General features: G+C 46.2%; 1 pseudogene; it reads right to left on the reverse strand.

Annotated features, from left to right (window-relative positions):
- Positions 1 to 898: 898 nt before the first annotated feature.
- On the reverse strand, positions 899 to 4,305 carry LOC133500337 (protein Jade-1-like; annotated as a pseudogene).
- Between the last annotated feature and the right edge of the window lie 18,543 nt (positions 4,306 to 22,848).

Below are 22,848 nucleotides of genomic sequence, written 5' to 3' on the forward strand. Positions count from 1 at the left end.
AGGCGGATCCATTCCCACTGTCACGTGTGCTTGCAGTGCATTAGTTGATACAGCAACGTGGGCGTGGCTCGGTGGTGGGTCTATTTCCACGGCGACGTGAACAAGAGTAGGCAGAGAGTCAGTCGAAACTGACACGTGGGCGTGTCTCGGGAGCGGGTCAGTTCCAACTGCCGCGTAAGCATGAGTCAGAAATGAGTCCGTTGAAACCGCAACATGTGCGTGTCGAGGTGGCGAATCAGTTCCCACTGCAGGGTGCACTTGGCTTGGTCGTGGATCAGTTGCCACTGCCGCGTGAGCAAAAGTCAGTAACGAGTCTGTTGAAACTGCAACATGCGCTTGGCGAAGTGGCGGATCCGTTCCCACCGCAGCATGAATCTGCGTCAGCAGCGAGTCAGTAGTAGTTGCGACGTCAGTGTAGCTTGGCTGGTTCTTCAATCTTTGCTGAACCTGGCCTGTGAGAGCCGCCAATTCGGCGCTCTGCCGCTCTATCTCCGCCCGCATTTCGCGGCAGAACACCTCGTGATTTGGTGGCTCCTCCTCCCTCTGGGCTGGAATCTTCGCCACCAGCTGCGGGTCTGCCGGTTTCACCGTTGCCGGCGAGGAGTGGCAGGACGGTGTCTTAGTTGCCGCGCAGCAGGAGGCACCAGGGAGCGCCCGGCCGGGGCGTCTCTTCTGCCCACCATGCGGATGTCCCGGGTAGATGGCCAAGTGGGTTCCCACAAACGGGTTGGTGTACTCGGACCTACCGGGCGAAGACGCTCGGGTACTGTAAATGCGGGAAGGTGAAATAAACTGGCCGGGATTGAAGACCAGGCGAAGAGATTCGTAATCGAAATAATCAGAGTCGTACTCAGGCAGCCAGTCATACAAATCAAGGTCCTCCTCATAGTCCGAAAAGTCAGAGTCCAGAAGAATATGCGGTGCCGGACAGGTCGTCGTCGGGACGTATTCGTAGCTCGCCGGCGGAGCATATGACGCGGAAGCGGAGGACGCCATGGAGCCTACCCAGATCAGACAGGCTTGGTCCTCCGGCAGACGGTCTACCTTGCGTCGGTACCGGCGATGCCGGGTCTTTCCTGCTGGGTCCTGTTTCAGCCAGATCGTTCTGTCACGACCCATCGGAGAACGATCAAAGCAGGCAGAAATGTCAAAGGAGTCAGGCTTACGGGGTCGGTCAGAGAACAGGCGGAGGTCGGTACACACGGGTTGACGATCAGGGATACGGAAGTACTCGAACGGGGCATGAAGTACAACGGTCTGGCGGAGGACCAGTCATCATCGGGGTCCTATATATACACGGGATAATCCTGTCCTGCTTTGATCCTTGTTTGGTCTTGTGTTCTGAGTGGTTCCATGGGGTCCAACTATGAGACTGCTGAGAGCTCAGTTGGTCTAAAGAGAAGAGACTGCAGATTCTACTCTGACGGATTACTGCTGAGGAGCTCTTAGTCTATGAGCTGGACTTGGTGCTGGAAGATCTGCTCCTGAAGTTGCCACATGGAATGTTTCATCTTCATCACCATGCAAGTCAGGTTGTAGACCCTCTCCAGGTTTTGGCGGAGGTGCATGAATAGCTGCAGTCATCTCAGCAACACCTCGTGTTCACGTCTGGCCAGGGTGTCCTCCTCGTCCTTCTTAGGCATGAGCAGCAGCTGGTTGAAGTTACCTTCGTGCTTCAGCTTCTAGTACTGGTACAGGAAGTCAACTGTCTTGGGTGCCATCTTGAGGTGACGGCCCACTTCCTCGGTGTCCACAAACTGGTAGAAAACCTCCACCATCTCTTGCAATTTCTTCTTGCGGACATTGACGCGGTTTTCCTGCTGGTCACATTGACGAACAAGACACAAGGACGACTGCAACAACGAGGGGGATGACGAGGCGAAAGAGATGAGGCCAAGGACGGCCGTGTCATCTTAATTGTCCCCTCTAACCCTTCCTCTCAATTTGCCCTTTTTGCTCCCGACCCTTTCCTCATTTTCAACTTCAGTGGTGGAGTCCCGCTCTACAGAGTCACTGTCCTTAAGCCCCGAGTGCATGGGCCAGTAGTACTTGAACTTGACTTTGTCGTTCTGGGTGATGATGGTCATCTCCAGGCCGGAGTTGAGGCTGCAAGTCACGTGATAGGCAATGCGGCTGTTTTTGGCAGAGCACTGGATGGAGGCTCCCATCTTTTCTTTACACAGGCAGCAGTTGAACACCCACCTGTTGCTGGGAATGTGCGACATGTTGGTGACGGGCTCCATCTTCTCCGGGTTCCCATTGCTCATCTCTGGGATCCACAAGGTACAGCTGACATGGACCCACTTGGTTCCACTGCAGGTGGGCTTCGTAGCATTGCCCTTCTTCGGGCACAACTGGTACTTTGGCAGTATACCTGGTGGACGAAGATATTGCACTTGTTGCAGAACACCATCTTGTTGTTGTCCTCTGCGTTGAGGAACTGCCACGTCGCACACCACATTCTCGTACTCGATGCCAAGGCCCAACTGTTTCTCGGGAGTGTGTATCATGTTGTTATGACAACGGCACTCAAACTCCTCCAATGAGCAATCCATGGCAAATTCATCCAGTGGTGGAAAGGCCAACCTTGCAAACTCCTCGTTGATGACTTGCAGCCAGGTGACGTCTTCCTCGTTGAGGTCATAGTGACACATTTCCTCCGCCAAAGTCCTGATGTCCACATAACTGAGGACAAAGGTGGCAGATGTGCAGATCAGCTTTTTGGGCCTGATGAACATGACATCCTTGCTTTTGTCAGTTAGCGCCCGGGCCACGGGATGGACTGTGGGCTAACAGGCACCTGCACATACTTTTTCCCGCTTCTGCTTCCATGGATCGGCCAGGACGTAGTAATCCTCTGCGTTGAGCTGGTACGAGTCCGTCCTGAAGACCACAGATGGTTTCTGTCTGCATCCTCTCCTGGCCTGGGATGAAGTCTGGGACCAGCATGTGGAATTGCTGGCATTGTCATACTCGTCGTTGCTGCAGGCTTCGTTTCATGGCGGGCCATCTGAGTAGTTCCAGCTTCACCACACTTGTTGATCTGTCATTGGTTGTCCACGGAGGGACACCATCTTCACATAAGTACCAGGCATTGGCATCCATTGGAGAGGTGGGATTGTCCTTGCTCCATGATGATTCATGTCCATAAATCCAGTGACGAACACGTACAGTCCCAGACTGGCCGGTCTGCAGTTCCCTTGAGTATTGTGTTTGCAGAAAATAAGACTTGATCTCCCAAAAAATTTTGAGTAAGAATTTATTCCAAAGGTGCGAAAATATCTGTATGATATCTACCATTACCATCCCTTCTATTGAGACATGGCAAGGCCCATGACTCAAAATTGTTGCCGCTGGAGGCCCATTCTGGCTGAGGCTGGGACGCAGCCTCAGCGTACATGCATACAATTTGTCATATCATGTCATTATCCAAGTCACTTATCCTCACAAGAGTTGCGGGAAAGCTGGAGCCTATCCCAGCTAACTTCGGGCGAAAGGCGGACTACACCGTGAATTGGTCGCCAGTCAGTCACAGGGCAGATATCGACACCGTCACTGAGCAGGAATCGATCCCACACTGCCCAGATCAAAGGCAGGCGTGTGTACCACTACACCTTCAGTGATTCTAGTTGCACACAATTTAAAAGAGAAAATTTTAAAATGTATTTTTTTAAGCACAAAATAAGATAAGCAAGGAAGCTGGTGTAAACAGGTTGTGTACAAAACTAATTAAACTCTCCATGGCAACATCACTAACTTTCACTTCATGAAAAATGTTTCTCAGCTTGCATAAAGACTCGTCACAGTCACACTCCGAAAGCCACAACCCCACCGTGATTGGTAGGTTCACCAGCTCCACACACAACACCATAAAGTGCCATTCATATAAAACTTCAGGGCCACACCATCATTTAACTTTCACAATAAGTAAGGTGGGGGCCGCAAAATGTCATCTCGGGGGCCACAAATGGCCCGCAGACCTCCATTTTGAGACCACTAATGTGTATTTTCTTCTAATTCATTTTTTTCTGTAAGCCATCACTGGGTTTCACTTTGAGGAGCATGTTTTGCACATCTTTTAGAACTGTTAAATCAATAGGAGGGATGGGGGCTTGTGATTGTGTCAATATGTGTGTGCCATATTTTCCTGTTGCTGCCTCCTTGGCACTTTTGTCAGCGATTGTGTTTCCCAGGGAGACAGCATTTTTTTTCCTTTTTCATTTTCTTTTCAACTTTTTTCTTACGGCTCTCTTTCTGCCTCTCAATTTCTTTAGTCTGTTCTAAACTGTTGTAGCTGGTTTTCATATACCCACTGCTTGCATTACTTCATTACTGACTCTCTCGCCATTCTCTTTGTTGCCTATGCTAACCAACCTCTTTTCCTTACTTCCCTCTAAAACTTGCCATCAATCTTTCTACCAACCTGCTGCATCCTTCAACTGTTAATTTGCCATTTAAGACATGTTATTTTTATCTTTTTTTTTTCTTCACTTTATTAAAAAAACATCATGCTGCCCAGTAAACATTGTTCCATAAAGTTTACATCCTCTCTAGGGCAGACTTACTGTTCCCGTTCACCATTATGCTTTTCTATGTTTGTCCCTTAGAGACTACTTGTCCTTTTTAGGACCTAAGTCCTAATCCACTACCTTGTGTACTTCACCGGAACACAGACTTCTGTTAGCATCATTAGGTTTCCGTCCATGACCTATGATTCCACAAGTACATAATGGCATTCACACGCACATTCACCCACTCACACATTTATGGATCCTTATAAATACCCTCTTTAAAAGTGGAGTAACCTTAAAACCTCCTTCTGACGGAGTAGCCTTGAAACCTCCTTCTGGCGGAGTAGCCTTCAACCTCCTTCTGGCGGAGTAGCCTTACCTACCGGTTCAAGTGTTTGTGATCCAGTCAACCTTCGTCCACCGAAGGGAGATTGGACTCTGGCACCGGCCTGGCCACAAATTCACGTCCCACCAGGGCTTTTTTTCAGGAACAGCTAAATGCTCCTGGTTGTCGACGGACTTCGGTGTGTCTTCTCCCTCCTCGATGGGCGGTGGTGTGTTGGGATTCAGCTTGAAGGACCAAATGTGTGTGTTTCTTTCGGCTTGTCCCTTTCAGGGTCGCCACAGCGTGTCATCTCAGATGAACGCACATATATGTTTGGCACAATTTTTACGCCTGGCTTACCAAACCAGTGCTCTAACTTGCTGGCTTGAAGGACCATATGTCAGGTTTAAAAAGGACCATATGTCAGGTTTAAAAAGTTTGACTCTCTATTAAAAGAAGGCTAACAGACAAGACTTCAAGTTTTACTTGCTGCAAAGGTTAGGTCAAACGAGACCAAAATTAAACTTTTTGGTCATAATTCCACTAACCGTGTTTGGAGAAAAACGAATGATAAGTTCCATCCCAAAAACACCATCCCTACTGTGAAGCATGAGTGTGGTAGCATCATGCTTTGGGGGTGTTTTTCTACACGTGGGACAGGACGACTGCACTGTATTAAGGAGAGGATGACTGTGGCCATTTATTGTGAGATTTTGGGTAACAACCTCTTTCCCTCAGTCAGAGGAATGAAGATGGGTCGTGGCTGGGTCTTTCAACATGACAATGACTCGAAGCACACAGCCAGGAAAACCAAAGAGTGGCTCCGTAAGAAGCATATCAAGTTTCGGCCGTGGCTTAGCCCATCTCCAGACCTAAAACCAATAGAAAATCTTTGGAAAGAGCTGAAACTCCCTGTTTTTCAGCGAAAGCCCAGAAACCTGTCTGATCTAGACACGATCTGTGTGGAGGGGTGGGCCAAAATCCCTCCTGCAGTGTGTGCAAACCTGATGAACAACTACAGGAAATGTTGACCTCTGTCATTTCAAAAAAGGCTCCTGTATCAAATATTAACATTGGTTTTCTCAGGTGTTCAAATACTTATTTGCAGCTGTAACACACAAATTATTAAAAAAAATCAGACATTGTGATTTCTGGATATTTTTTTTTTTTTTAGATTATCTCTCTTACAGTGGACATGCACCTCCGATGAAAATTTCAGACCCCTCCATTATTTCTAAGTGAGAGAACTTGCAATATAGCAGGGTGTTCAAATACTTATTATACTTATACTTACTTGGAATGGAGTTGCCAAGCAAAAGAGGTAGAGGAAGACCAAAGAGAAGGTTGATGGATGTTGTGAAGGAAGACATGAGGTCAGTTGGTGTTAGAGAGGAAGATGCAGGAGATAAGCTTATATGAAAAAGATGACACACTGAGGCAACCCCGAACAGGATTTGCCAAAAGGAAATGAATAATTATAGCGCGACTGCATTAGTGCTGCGCTACATAAAAAAGGATGTGGTAAACCTCAATGGAAGTGAAACGTGGTGACTGTATGAAATAAGAGGAAGCTCCTCGAAATGGAAGCTGCCTTAGTGTTGTGGACAGCGGATTGCAGAAAAACGGCCTGGTGATGTGAATGAAGAGGAAGATGACGACAATCAGCGAAAAAGTAAAACGCTTGGACACAATCAAAGACAAGAAGTTGCGCTTTTGTGGCGCCATTATGGCATGAATGAATAAACGGTGGGCTATATAAAGAAGGATGTGGTAAACATCCATCAAACCGCTTCAAAAACTTTGAATGACGAAGAGAAATGTATGGTGACTGCAAAATTAGATGATTGTTCGAAATAAAAGTTGCATTTGCTTTCTAGACAACGGACTCCAGAAAAACAGCCCAGTGACGATGATGAAGAGGCTGAAGAAAGTGCTGACGAACTTCAAGGTGCAAGGAGGGATTTACCCCCTTAAGGACGAGTCTTTTCAAGCAAAGGTTGGTTTGAAAAATTTCAAAACTGTTACGCCCGTGACAACGATGCTGCGCATCGTTATGTGGAGGAAGAATTTGCAAGAAAGACATCGACGACAATATTGTACGAGCTGTTGAGTTTAGCAATTGTGTTGATGGGGTTATGTGGTTGTATCGGGGAATTTTGAAGCAGAAGGACAGGCAAAGACAACACCATGTTTTTCTCAAAGATAAAAACCTCAGTTACACCATTAGCACTGTTGGATTAATTGGATTAATTGTACATAAAGTTATCTCATATTTGCTCCCTTGTTTTGCTTTTAATGTTTGATGCTATACGTGCTTAACCAAAGTAATGCGACAAGGACAGGCAGATTGGCGGCATGAAGAGGACGGTACAATGGTGAGACGGAGGGGATGTCACAGAGGTGTGTAAAATATGCAAAGTATAAATGCTTTACTGTTGACATATTTTAAACATTCTGCTACCCACACAGAGACACACAAAACAGCTCCCCATCTCAAAGCTAGATCACCAGCGCTTCCAGCAGAAGTCTCCAATGTGATGAATGGTAACTATACAGTAATATAATGCAGTGTCTTGTAATTTATATTTATGTTATAATTTTATAATACTATATATATTTAAAAGGTTTTATAATTAAAGATTTAACTAAATACCTCTTTGTGTCTCAGATATGCAAAGTCCAAATACTGTTTACACATTTTAAACGTTCCGGTTCCTTTCGTAAACACGCTACTTTGTGGTTTTTAACTTTTCATGGGTGGTTCTGGTCCCAATTAACCGCAAAAAATGAGGGATTACTGTGTAATGCTTTTCATGCCCTTCAAACACACTTCCCAACTGTGCACATCAATTATTCAAATCCAGAGTCACACCCTCGTGCTGGTAAAATACCAATAGCCAGAGCTTCCGTGAGGCAGACTGACAGATGTTTGACTCCCATTCTGTGCCTGGGGCTTCTCCGCCCATCACCAAAAATCCAACCACAATCATTGATAGGCAATATGGGTAAAGTGTCTTGGCCAGGGACATGACAATGAAATGGACTTTGGTGGGGGTAAAAATGTATGAAGCTAAGCCCATGATTACACGACTGAATGATAACTTCTAGTGAATGAAACGTTTAGTAAAATATTTCACAATAAAAAGCAATAAGAACATGTACAATACGTACACTATTCACTATGAAGATAACAAGTTGAAAGAACCTTGATGGCTTGAGTAATATTCATGATAGAAAAATTGCGAAGTATCAGTGCTTTCCAGTATACTAATTAGAACATTTAAAAAATATGAATTATGTTTCTGTGACTCCAGTACCTACTTAAAATAGTTGCTTTTTACCCCCTTAGTGTTTTCTCATAATCCTAAATCTAATCCTAATGTAAATGCAATAGACCAGATCGTGAAGTACTTTATTACCAGTGATAAATGAAAATAATTCTTCATAAATTCTCTAACTAAACTACTGAATACCAACATAAAAAGACAATAAAAAAAAAAAAAGAAAAATGCTGCTTGGACACGAAATCCTGATCAAATCTTCAGTGGGGCTTGCAAATGGAGAAGCCGCACATTATAACTTCATGTCTATTAACTAACCACTAAAAGCTAACATAAATTCACGTTAAAAGCTGTGCCCAATGAGTATAAAAGTCCTTAAAATGAGAATACCAATCAAGCCCAGAGTGACCCTCAGCCGTCCCCTCTTTCTCTGGCTGATTGTTGATATCTGCTCAATTTCTAAGAGAGGTTAAAGAGCCACTAACGCCTAAAACATATTTTTTAGTATGTTGTTAACCCAAAAAAAAAAAATCAGTCAGAACGGACCCATCCGTTTGGTCACAGCATGTCAGAATGTTGCCGTACATGCATTTTTTCATTTCCCGCCATGAAAATTCTCTTGAGGTATTTGTGTTGGAGAAAAACCAGGAAGTGACGTTTTTTGCAGACGCCGACAGTGACAGGTTCGAGTGTTTATACCTGTTTTACCAGCGAGAAATGAGCTATTTTTTTATGCGTGTTAGCCAAAATTCCGGCTCTTGTATCTTGGATTTTGTCACGTCCCATCGGAACGAGAGGTAGGACCCAAATGCAGGAACTCGGAAGACGCAAGGTAGTTCAAGAAGAGACACGTTTATTGTACGCGGAGGTCGGGGATCGAGCAGGTAGTCCGGTGCAGCAGCCGTATTTGTGACGTCGGGCGAAGACAACAGATGAGCGGACAGGCAGGAGTCGGTACACGGGGAACCAATCAACGCAGGCAGGAGTGTCAAGGAGTCAGGCTTACAGGGTTGGTCGGAGAACGGACGAAGGTCGGTACACACAGGTTCAGTCAGGAATACGAGGGTGCTGGAACGGGACATAAAGCTCAACGAACTGGCGGAGGACCAGTCGTCACCGGGTCCTATCTATACGGGGAATGATCAGCCCGCATGAGGAGCAGGTGTGCGCCTCCCAATCAGCGCAGCCGCGCGGGCACCTGCACAGCTCATGCTGAAGCGGCAGGATCATGACAGATTTTGCTCGAACACCCTTCACAACTTTCCAAAAAACCCAGTTCGTAGAGAAAAATGGATTGCAGAGGTGCAAAGGACAAGAGCTTTGTGTGTTCTACTGTAAATGACGGGTAGGTGTGTATAGAGCTATTAAAAAGAAATAATAGTTGGGGAGGACTAATTTCTCTCACAGTTTATCGGATATGTTACGTGTGACTTTAGAATGAATCAAACCAAAATATAACAAAGCACTTGTATTGTGTTTAAGACAATTTAATCACACAATACAAGACAAAATAATAACACAATAGAAGTACAAAGACAGTTTAGTACTGTGTAACACAAGCTGACTAGCCAAACGATGTATAGTCACCAAACGAACAAATATTATTTCCAGGTGATGTTCCAGGAAGGCAACACGACCCAGGTGGGTGGCTGCTTGCATGCGGGAAGGAGAAAGGAGCCCCCCACTTCCCACTGGCTACCGAACGTACTTACTTCACCCATCATGGAACCTCCTGAGTACACTATATACATAAGACTTGTAAAAGGGTTAGGAAATCGAACAATTATGGGCCAGTCATTTTGAATATTTGATTGTGTTTCTCATCCTGTCTGTTGTCTGTTATGCATATCATCTAATACGGCTCAAAACGATTAGGTAATATGCCCCCGGTCACTTCAATTGCTTCTGAGATGTTCTCTTCTTCAAAAAGAGCTACAGTCTCAGAAGGAGTGTCAGAAAAATCCCCAAATCTCTCTTGTTCATTTGTCTTAGCAGGTGGCACAGCATGTTTTCTCTGGCGACTACCAGACAGTATGACATCTCCAAAAAAGAGTGAGACTTTCGCAGCTTTGCGCTTGAATAAAACGCTCTTCGCTCACGTTTTTGAACTCGTATTGTCATCAAAGTGATTATTATATGTAGCTTTGGTAACAATATTTATTTTAAAATGTATGTTTTGGTTTCAGTTGCTCTTTAAGTTTTTCCAAGTTTAAGTTTGAATGAAAGCAGAGCATTTTGTGAAACCCTTTTTTTATCTGCTTGTCTTTTCTGTAATGTTTTGGTAAACTTGTAGTACAGTGTGAGATCTTTTCAGTATTTGGTTAAATATCCTTTTTGTTTGGAGTCACAGTGCTACCCGTGACTTTGTCATGCTCCTGAAAGAATGCAATAACCGATAGAAGGATTGCTATATAATCTATGCATTGAGCTAATGATCCTCCAAGGCCCTCCATCAGTGCTTCAAAGCAGTCAACTGTTGGAGAAGTGACAGGGCTTGTGTGAACAAAATCGCTGTGCTTGTTCATGCTGCAAACAAATTGAACATGATGGAGTTGTAGCAGGTTCGGCCTTGCCCAACGCTCACTTACATTAGTTTCACTTGGTCTCAATTGTCCAGTGGTGTCCCCTGCCTACTTAGGTATACTTTGACTAGCTTGCGCATCATTGCCTTGCACCATCTGACACGGGCTTGATCAGGCTTGCTCCAAATGTTTTCAATGAATGGCAATTTGTGAGGTCGACATGTGACTGGTGCGAGGGAATCATTTTATAGGGGATCGGGATGCAAAAAGGTGTTATTTTATTACTTTCCACCTCCTTTCGCAATGCACTTGCATTGGTGGAGACTTTGATTCTCAGGTGCTTGCTGCCATCATTTAGGTTGTGGATTGTCCTCCCATCACTTGCGTAAGCCTGTTTGTCGTAACAAGTGAATTAAATAAATAAGATTAACCTTATATCAAATGGTCCCTGCTGTCTGTTCAACTGCAGTTGTCAAAGAAGCAGTTTGTGCAATTCTCCATTGCACACCCTAGTGATGTGAGCTGCCAGCTGGTAAAATTTAGGATCGGCGGTAAACAACCTTCAGCCATGGTGTGGCCACTTTGTCTCCGCTGTCGTCACAGCCTCCACTGCCTCCACTCCTGTGTCTTATGGACTGATTCGGACTCAGCACCACCGCCATGTTCCCATTTGAGCATCTCACCATAACTCATGTTTTAGAGTTATCTTTTGTTTTCTTTTATGCTTTTTGGGATTATTTAGTCTCATGATCAGATCTGTGGTGGAAGTAATTACCAATATTCTTCTCTTTAGCATAGATTAGGTAGTATGATCAGATGTGTGGTGGAAGGAATTCCCAATATTGCTCTCTTTAACATAGATTAAGTAGTCTGTAAATTGTGTATCTTTTGTGCTGACTTTGTTGATTTGATTGCTTCTTTTTGATTATCAGCAGCCCGTTGGGAAGCACATTATTGTGCTACCTGTCGGCAGGTCCCAAACCCAGATAAATGCTGAGGGTTGCGTCAGGAAGGGCATCCAGCGTAAAACTGTGCCAAACATATATGAGCATTCATCATACGAATTCTACAACAGTTAGGTCGTGGCCTGGACTTCCAACACCCTCACCCGGAAATGTTAATCTACAAGGCATAGATAGAAAAAGATGACACGCTGTGGCGACCCCTAACGGTCAAGCCGAAAGAAAAAGAAGTAGTTAAGTAGTTATCTCTGTGCCTAAATCTGCATTTTGGTTGTATTGTTACTTTGTGGTTTCTTTGTCATAAGTTTTCCTTATTTAATTAGTTCTAAGTTTATGTTTTTTTTGTGTCAAGTGTAGTACACGCATGTGCGTGAGTGTATGTGTCACGGACGAGACTCGGGGGTGGACCCAAATGCACGACTCAGGTGAGAGGTAAGCAGTGCGGAATAAGCCTTTATTCGTTCCAATGTCGGTTACCAGGGAGTCAGTCCAAACAAGCAGCAAGATCAGTAACGGCAGGCTTACGGGGTAGGTCGGGAGACAGGCGTTGGTCGGTACACGGGAGGTAGACGTCAGGAGTACGGTAGTGCGGGAACGAGGCATGAGAGGCAACGATCTAGCAGAGTAATAGTCGTCCCCCGGGTCCTATATGTACTGGGTCTTAATCAAAGGTCATGAGGCGCAGGTGTGCACCTTCAGATTAGCTGGCCACGCCCAGCCCTGGCTGGAATCCAGGAGCATGACAGTATGTGTGTGTGTGTGTGTGTGTGTGTATCCGTGTTTTAACTGTAGAATATCAATAACAATTGCCTGTGTCACTCACTCCAGCATTACTTTCTTGTCCTCTCAGTGGTACCGATCTGTGTGTGCAAATATACCATATATTTCTACGTGCTCAATTCCTAGGTGCAATTCTGTTGCCGTTGTTAGACAATTTTCTCATCTGTTCTCCATTAAACCACGCAGTGTTACACAAAAAGCAGATTCGTTTGTGAGGAGAGTGTAAAGCTGAATATTTGAAAAGCATTAAAACAGGCACAGAAAAGTGATGAAACAGCTGGAAAAATTGTCACTGGCAATAGACTCAACAGCAATGACTTCTCTTATTTACATGACCAAAACTTATTTACTCCTTTAAGAAAAACTCTTATTTCACTTGTTGAGAATTACAACACTGTGTAAGCAAGTGTATGAAGCCAATGAATGGTATCGTCATTGTGAACTGCATGGCAGCAAGAAGTTCCAACATGACAAAGGCCAGTGGGTGGCTTGCCTCAAGTGATTATTTCCCAAGCCAAAGGTTTTTGCTGCTTTCTTGAATAAGGTGTGGCAACCCAAGAAATTGGTCACTAATGGTCTCTCATGATGCTAACAAGCATTCACAACATAATTTAACGATAATCCAATTTAGAATGAAATTAAAAGAACTAAAATATAAGTAAACATGTCCTGTCCATGTACAGTACAATTGCAATAATCTCTCCATTATGGAAATTAAAAGATGGAGTCGGTGGTTTGCCCTGACGATAAGGTGTGTCTCACTGCAAAATCTGTTATTCATTTTCCTAAGTGTGCGTGTGTGTTCATGCTGACATGTTTTACGTTTTGTCCCTGTAACTTATGCATGCTAGAGAGTGCATGCACAGTGTTCAGCTGGAGTGTGCTCCCAAAAGACAAAGGACACCATTTTTTTTCAACATGTGAATATCTGGGTGGAGTTTTTCCAGGATTATGTTGTTCCAGGGAAATCTCCAGGGTTATCACATCCCAGTATGGCTCATATTATCTGCAGGATTCAATCATAGTTACAAAACCTGTGCCCCATTTCTTTTTGGTTGTGTAATCAGTGCAAGTCAGCTGTGAACATAAATCTGAATGACAATGGTGTACTGTCTGGTCCCCTGGCTGTAGAAGTACTCAACAGAACTCAAATTTATCTTGGTTTTATTTTGGTAGACTTGGAGCACTGAAGTAAAGAGTATTCTTAACGTTTTGCAGGCCATGGAAGTCTATTCTGTTCAATAGGCAAGACAGTTAATTTATTTTAATATAATGAACATCTTATTCACTTTCTGCAGGAACCAAGATAAATAAGTGGCAGTAGTTAATGCCTGGCAAATTCTCTTCAGGAGATAAACTCAGAATTTGGTGATGTCCATGTCCTACCAATGAAAGAATACGGATTTATTTTCACTGTATGGGCCATTTGTGTTAGTGGTGGGCAATACATTTAGAAAGAGACCCCTAAATTCAAATGTATGTGAGTTTAAGATTTTGGTATTCACATTCTGACCTATACTATTTATACTATTTAAAAGTTAAACTTAGTACCCAATACACACATGCTAACTCTCAGTAAGATTAAGTTTGCTGGCAATAAGGCTTTCTTACTCACGTTCAAAGACCCCTACTGAACTGAATTCTGTTCATCTCTATGTATACAGTACAACAATATTTAATGATCAAATTTTGATAACTAACACAGTGGGACAGCAGATGCCTCCTCTCTGTTGCTGAACTTTCAAGACATTGCATAAAAAGAGGTATTGCCTAAATGTCTCGTTATGCTTTGCATTTTATAAAAAAAAAAACACATATGCTTGGAGACACACTTAGCTCTCCACAAATGCACAAAAACATCATAATCACGTTCGACTAGCGTAAGAAGGAAGTTTGTCTGTGTGTGTGTGCGTGTGCGTGTGCATGTGCGTGTGTTATGTATGTGTGTGTGTGCAGGGGGTGGTGTTCTGAGTCACAGCTTGTCTACTGAGTCACAGCTTGTCTAAGATTCACTTTCTCTGGCAAGCAGCTGCACCCTTTCAGTAGATTGACCATCTGACAAGACAGGAAACCACATCTGCCTAATAAACACCTCGCCACAGACTAAAAGAGGACCAGGGGTGAAACGGTGGGAATTATTCAGATTATGTACTGTAAAATACACAGTATATTATAGGATATATTGCTTTACATGACTAAAATGTGAAACACCTGCTTTAAGTTCCAAACATTTTGGATCTGATCAACTTACAGGATTGCTCCATTTTCTTTAACCATGCATAATGTGCTGTGTGAAGATATAGGGAGTTATAAAACCAACACTCACCTTATTTATAAATGACAAAAACAGCTCTAAGACCATTTTGTCATAACCAGAACTCCAGTGTTGACCCTAAAGCATGACTCGGTAAGCAGGAAAGCAGTTAAAAGAAGGTCTTTATTCGTTCCAAGGACGTAACCCGGGAGGTCAATCAAAGAGAGCAGCAGTGTCAAGGACGTTAAGCTTACTGGGTTGGTCGGAGGACAGGAAGAGGTCAATACACCGGGATTCAGGATCAGAAACAAGGAAGTCCTGGATCGAGGCATGGATGGCAAGGATCTGGCAAAGCCAGACTGTCCGCTGGGTCCTATAAATACTGCGGTTCATTATCACAGATGAGGCGCAGGTGTGCGCCCCCTAATCAATGCCGGTGTGTAAGGGAGCTGCACCACCAGGGCTGGGACCGGCAGGACCATGACAGTACCCTCCGCCATCAACGGCCGGCTCCAGATGGCCCAGGAGCCCCAGGGTGGGATGCATGGAAGTCTCTGACTAGGATCCACAATAAAATGGGACAGGATCCAGGAACGTTCTTCTGAGCCATATCACTCCCAGTCCACCAGGTATTGGACCTCCCTTCCTTTACGGGGGATGATAGAAGTCGACGTATCGAGTACACCGGGCCTCCATCGATCATGAAGCGGGGGGCTTGGCCGGAGGGACTAAAGACTACGAACGATTTGGCTGGAGCCGGCTCACATGGAACGTGGGATGAACCCTCATCGATCTGGGAAGCTTCAAGGAAACAGCGACAGGGTTAATGATCTTGGTGATAGGAAAAGGAACCATGAACCTGGGAGCGAGCTTGCGTGACTCCGTCCGCAGCAGAAGATCCTTTGTAGACAACTATACACATTGTCCCACTTTGAACGTTGGTGCCCTTCTTCTCTTGAGATTTGCTGCGGACTTGTAGGAGCTGCCCATGCGTAGTAGCGCCTTCCTGGCTAGCTCCCAGGTCCGCTTCCAGCGTCTCACTACTGCCAATGCGGATGGCACCGCGGAGCCGGAAGCTACGGATGGAAACAGAGAGGTGGGCTACCCATGAACAATGTGGAAGGGAGCCATACCTGTGGAAGTGGAAGTTGTGGACATAGTCCACCCATCCGAGGTGCTGGCTCCAAGTGCTGTGATCATGTGATACCAGACAGCATGGTCTCCAGATTCTGATTTATTCTTTCCATTTGACCACTGTACTCTGGGTGATGGCCTGACGTAAGTCTTACTTTTGCCTCGATGAGGGTGCAGAACTCCTTCCAGGACCGAGACACGAATTGTGGTCCTCTGTCCGACACTACCTCCACTGGCAGACAATGATAGCGAATGACCTTATATAGCAGGAGCTGAGCAGTCTGCTTCGCGGAGGGAATGTTAGGAATTGGTATGAAGTGACCCATCTTGGAAAACTGATCGATAACAGAGTACCACCGTGTTCCCCTGAAAAGATCAAATGTCATCAAAGTAGACCAACACGTTCTTGTAAAGTCTCTCCCGTACCACGTCATTAATAAAATTCTGAAAAACCACAGGCGCATGAGTCAGGCCAAACATCACCAAATACTTGTAGTGGCCTGTTGGTGTATTAAAGGCAGTCTTCCACTGGTCCCCCTCTTTGATACGTACCAGATGGTACGCATTCTCTAGATCCTACTTGGTGAAGATCCGGGCCCCCTTCAGCAACTCCAATGCGGTGGTGATTAGGGGAAGAGCGTACCTGTTCTTGATGGTGATGTTGTTAAGTCCCCAAAAATCACTACTAGGCCGTAGCGAAGTGTCGAAGAATAATCCCACTCCAGAAGGCGACGATGGTCGGATGAGACCAGCCACCAGCGACTCCTCCACGTACTTTTCCAGAGCTTGGTGCTCCGGTCCTGTCAACGAAAAGAGCCTACCTCGAGGGGGTGAGGTAGAACTCGATAGCACAATCGTACGGAGGATGCGGCGGATGGGGACTTGGCCTTTGCTTCCGAAAGTACTTCTTTAAGATCCCAATAACAAGATGGAACTGCTCATATGTCTACCGGGGCGATCTGCAAATTCTTCTCTTTTAAAGCACCGAGACACGTCTTGCTGCATTTGGCGCCCCATGCACTGATTTGACCGGTGGACCAGTCAATGTTTGGGTTGTGTTTCTTAAGCCAGGGGCTGCCCAGGATGACATCACTGCTCTGGGAGTTAAATATGTGGAAGTTTATCTTCTCGGTATATGCGCCCGGAAATGTTATCCTGAGAGAGACAAAACCATCCGTCTGCCATTCCGGCATGGTGAAGACCCACTCAGTAATCTAACAACTGTTTTGGTGGTCAAACCTGGGAAGTGATGTGAAGGAGTATGTCAACGTGTGCCTGATCTGCATAGCTAATAAGACCTCTCGCCTGCGACCAATGGGTGAGCTGCGCCCGCTACCAATTCCCTCTCGCCCTTGGTAACACATCTCTCTAGACTTTATTACAGGTCTATGCTGTACAGAGGGGAACACGATGGTACTATCAGTTATTGATCGATTTTACAAGATGGTTCACTTTGTACCAGTTCCTAAGATTCTGTCCGGCAAGCAGACTGCTCAGCTCCTGATAGATAAAGTCGCTCCGCCAAGCAGACTGCTCAGCTCCTGATAGATAAAGTCGCTCGCTATCATGGTCTGCCAGTGGATGTAGTGTCGGACAGAGGACCACAATTCGAGTCTCGGTTCTGGAAGGAGTTCTCCACCCTCATCGAGGTGAAAGTCAGGCAAGCTAGCTCCGAAGTTCATGGGTCCTTTTCCTATCACCAAGATCATTAACCCTGTCGCTGTTTCCTTGAAGCTTCCCAGATCGATGAGGGTTCATCCCACGTTCCATGTGAGCCGGCTCCGGCCAACTCGTCCATTGTCTTTAGTCCCTCCAGCCAAGATGCAGGTCCCTTACACACCGGCATTGATTAGGGGGCGCACACCTGCACCTCATCTATGACAATGAACCCCAGTACTTATAAGACCCAGCGGACGGTCTGCCTTTGCCAGATCCTTGCCATCCATTCCTTGTTCCAGCACTTCCTTGTTCCTGATCCTGAATCCCGGTGTATGGACCTCTGCCTGTCCTCCGACAAACCCAGTAGGCTTAACGTCCTTGATACTGCTGCTCTCTCTGATTGACCTCCTGGCTTACGATCTTGGAATGAATAAAGACCTTCCTTTAACTGCCTTCCTGCTTACCGAGTAGTGCATTTGAGTCCACAGTAGAGTTATGGTTATGACACAGCGCTGAAAAAAACTTAATTAAGCAAGTCAAGTCCATGGACATCATAAATGCAACACCTCTTTGATCTGCAAAGTCTCACTCCACGCCTCTAAACTAGTGTAGGAAAAGTGTAGAGCCATTCCATGTTTTTGGACCCATGACACAGTTGGAAACCAATATAAAGAGGCAAGACAGCACCTTCACAGGGGAATCAGACAGAATTCTTGACTGAGAATGTGGCAGAACAGCTCATGATTTGTCAGGCTTTCTGGACAACCCGTTTTTTTTTTCCTAGTATCCAAATGGATAGACAATCAGAGAGACAAAGATACAGTCAGAATAGAGGTGGTTGAGGAGGATTAGGAGAAAGAGGAATTTCAAGACAAAGAACAATTGTGTATTTCAGATGAATAAGACCAATTTTCGTAGACCATTTTCTTGTTCTTGTTTAACAATGAGGAAAGTGAGAATACAGTGAGTGTGGCCCAACGTAGACAATGTGTCCATCATAGTCAGAAGATAGAGAGACAGATAAGAGACAGGTGAACAGGTAATTGTTTTTCATTCTTTACTCAAAATGTATACTGTATGATGCTTTACAGCCTTCTTCTTTTCCTTTCGCCTTGTCCCGTTAGGGGTCGCCACAGCGTGTCATCTGAGATGAATGCGTATTTTATGTACAAAAAAATGTAATTTCAATGTCTCAATTTTATATTAGGTACTCATAGGCATACTGTTAAACAGGATTTTCTTTGTTTAGCAAAATGCAGTCCTTTTCTCAAGATTAATGATCTGATTATTGTGTTGTTTTTTTTTCTTCGGAATTCTTGGTTTATATAAAACAAATTAACATTTACGTCAGGATAGACGGGACTATTGTATTTTATTTCCATAACTTGTACGGCTGCATACGGCGAGGTGAGACAGAACCTCACCTGTGTCATGAAGCTTAAAAGGATTGAAGGATTGAAGGACGTTCTGATTCCAAACATACATTTATGCATGATATGCCAGATAATGTGACACTGGAGATCCTGGATTACACCAAAACTCTTAAGACTTGTAAAATATGCATAGAATAAGAAATGAGATTTAAAAAATACTTATTTGCACTTGTGATGTGTGCAAAGATGCAAATGCAGCAAGAATTTGGATGCAGAGAAAATACTGATGTCGGGACGAGAGTAATTTCCGATATTACCGAAAGAAGCTATTCCTCTGCCTGGCAGTCTTGCAAATGGGGACCTGTGCTGTTCTAAAATTTTGCTCCTTATGAAAGCCAGACATGGAATATATTATAGTAAGTTTTCTTTCGGCTTGTCCCTTTCGGGGTCGCCACAGCGTGTCATCTCAGATGAACGCACATATGTTTGGCACAATGGGACCTTATTGATTAAAAAAAAAAAAAAAAAAAAAAAAAAAAAGAACAATGCCGGCTTATTAAAAAGCTGCATCAAATATCAGGTAAGAAAATACCAGTTTTGAATAGCTTCTAAATTAATGAGAAGTATGACATTCTGTTTGTCTGAAAAAATCAAAATCTGACTACCAGTGCCAGCCATGAACGTCAATGCATGTCGCAGTATGTTTTACCATTTTACCCTTTACTGAGCCCCTTATCCTCATGAGGGTCGGGGTAGTGCTGGAGCCAATCCCAGCTGTCATCGGGCAGGAAGCGGGGTACACCCTGAATTGGTAGCCAGCCAATCTCAGTCTCCAATTATTACATGTTTTTGGGATGTGGGAGGAAACCGGAGTGCCTGGAGAAAACCCACGCAGGGATGGGGAGAGCAGCGCTGGCTGACAGTATGTTTTATATAACTTTAATTCAGCTCTTTGTGTTGATTTTAGTAATGAGCGGAGCCCACCACTTCAAGAAGTTATTTCAGGTAACCAGATGAACTCAAATTACATACAGTCCCATTCAGTCCATGTTTTGGCTAGATCAGAGTTTTGTAATTTTAGTTTAAATTTTCTTAACATTCTACTGACGACAGACGTACATTTTGCCAACACACAAAACCGACATGCACAGTAGATTAATGAAAAAAATCTCATGCTACTTCCTTAACAGAGGGAGCATTCAATTTTCAGAGGTGAAAACATTTCTCATCCTGATTCAAAAAGTTCTGTGGACATGAAATATGGATCAGCCAGGACAGCTCCTTCCAATTCCTAACCCCGTATCTATAACCTTGTTGCAGGTGGTCTGGCTATTGCTACATCATCATCGTTCCTTAGTTTAAACTGTAACACCGGCCTGCAAACAAAATAAGTGACTATTTAAAAGGAGGCAATTTTACACTGGTGTCATGATCCTGCCGCTCCAGCCTGGGCTGGGCGGGTGTCCGCGGTTGCGCTGATTGGAAGGTGCACACCTGCGCCTCATGCAGCCTGATTATGCTATGGATTTATATGACCGCGATGAGAACTGGCGGGCGCCAGTTCGTATGATCTTCATTTCCCATTCGTGTGCTTCGGTATCCCTGATTGAACCTGTGTGTACCGACCTTCGTCCGTTCTCCGACCAACCTTGTAAGCCTGACTCCTTTGATACTTCTGCCTGCGTTGATTGTTCTCCCGTGTACCGACTCCTGCTGCACCGGACTGCCTGCTCGATCCCCTACCTCTGCATATAATAAACGTGTCTCTTCTTGAACTACCTTGCGTCTTCCGAGTTCCTGCATTTGGGTCCTACTTTCGTTTCCGATGGGACGTGATAGAACGAACTGGCCAGGACCGACGCAAGGTAGACAGTCTGCCGGAGGACCAAGCCTGTCCAATCCGGGTAGGCTCCCTGACGTCATCCGCTCCCGTGTCTTACGCTCCGCCAGCGAGGTATGAATACGTCCCGAACACGACCCGTCCGGCTCCTCAGATTCTACTGGACTCTGACTTTTCTTAATATGAGGAGGACCGTGATCTGTATGACCGGCTGGCGGAGTACGACTCCGATTATTCTGACTATGAATCTGCTCGTCCGATCTTTCATTCCAGTCAGTTTGTTTCACCTCCCCGCGTTTCCAGCACCCGAACGTCTTCACCCGGTAGGTTTAAGTACACCAATCCGTATGAGGGAACCCGCTTGGCCATCTACCCGGGACCTCCGCGTGGCGGCCAGAGGAGACGCCCCGGCCGGGCGCTCCCCGGTGCCTCCCGCTGCGTGGCAACTAAGACATCGTCCTCCCACTCCTCGGCGAAACCGGCAGACCCGCAGCTGGTGGCGAAGCTTCCAGCCCAGAGGGAGGAGGAGTCTCCAAATCACGAGGCGTTGTACCGTGAAATGCGGGCGGAGATAGTGCGGCAGAGCGCGGAATTGGTGGCTCTCACGGCCCAAGTCCTTCAAGGATTGGCGAACCAGCCGAGCTACTCTGACGTCGCAACGGCGACGGACTCGCTGCTGATGCAGGTTCACGTGGCAGTTGGAACTGACCCGCTTCCGAGACACGCCCACGTGTCAGTTTCGACTGACTCTCCGCCTGCTCAGGTTCACGTTGCCGTGGAAACCGACCCGCCCCCTTGCCAAGTGCACGCCGCAGTGGGAACGGAGTCGCCACCTCGCCAAGCGCACGTAGCTGTGGAAACCGACCCGCCCCCTTGCCAAGTGCACGTCGCAGTGGGAACGGACTCGCCACCTCAAGTGCACGTCGCAGTGGGTACGGACTCGCCACCTCGCCAAGCGCACGTAGCTGTGGAAACTGACCCGCTCCCGAGACACGCCCACGTGTCAGTTTCGACTGACTCTCTGCCGACTCTCGTTCACGTTGCCCTGGAAACGGATTCGCCACCGCGCCACGCCCACGTTGCTGTTTCAACGGATGCACTGCAAGCTCACGTGGCAGTGGGGAACGACCCGATGCCGCCTCACTTTGCTGTCCAGGAGGTGGCGATGGCGATGGTGTCGCCGCCTTCTCACGTTCCTGTCCAGGAGGGGGCGATGGTGTCGCCGCCTTCTCACGTTCCTGTCCAGGAGGAGCTGGGGAGTTCTGTGGAGCCACCCTGGAGCTGGAGAGACTTCGGGATGGTGGCGGTCATGGCTCTGGTCCTTCTCTCCATCATCCTATTCGCTCCAGATGGCTCCCAGCCGCTTCACGACCTGGCCTCGTTGGCAACCAATCCCTGGTCGTCTTGCCACGACGGTGTGGGAGGTTCTCGTCCGGAGCAGTGGCCTGCGTCGTTCTGGTTCCTGCTTCGCCGTTTGGTTCCTCACAGAGGTCGTCCGCCCGAATCGCCCCTTGGGGACCCTGGGGCTTGGCATCCGGGTCGTCCTCCGGACCTGTCCACCCGGACGCCTTGTGTTTGGTGGCCTGGATGGCTACCAGGCTGGGGTTCGGGGGGGGGGGGGCGTGCCCTCCTCCGGACACCCCCTCCGTCCACCCCTGCCTGTGTTAATTATTGTCTGTTTCTTTCGTTTAGGCACGTCTGGGAGCCGTTCCTTTGAGGGGGGGTACTGTCATGATCCTGTCGCTCTAGCCTGGGCTGGGCGGGTGTCTGCGGTTGCGCTGATTGGAAGGTGCACACCTGCGCCTCATGCAGCCTGATTATGCTATGGATTTATATGACCGCGATGACAACTGGCGGGCGCCAGTTCGTATGATCTTCATGTCCCATTCGTGTGCTTCGGTATCCCTGATTGAACTTGTGTGTACCGACCTTCGTCCGTTCTCCGACCAACCTTGTAAGCCTGACTCCTTTGATACTTCTGCCTGCGTTGATTGTTCTCCCGTGTACCGACTCCTGCTGCACCGGACTGCCTGCTCGATCCCCTACCTCTGCATATAATAAACGTGTCTCTTCTTGAACTACCTTGCGTCTTCCGAGTTCCTGCATTTGGGTCCTACTCTCGTTTCCGATGGGACGTGATAACTGGCTTACTTAGGGCCACTCTTCCTTAAGTCATTCACCAGATCTGCAATAAAATGATTATTTTC

Source organism: Syngnathoides biaculeatus, chromosome 5 (assembly GCF_019802595.1).
Source record: "Syngnathoides biaculeatus isolate LvHL_M chromosome 5, ASM1980259v1, whole genome shotgun sequence".
Classification (NCBI taxonomy): domain Eukaryota; kingdom Metazoa; phylum Chordata; class Actinopteri; order Syngnathiformes; family Syngnathidae; genus Syngnathoides; species Syngnathoides biaculeatus.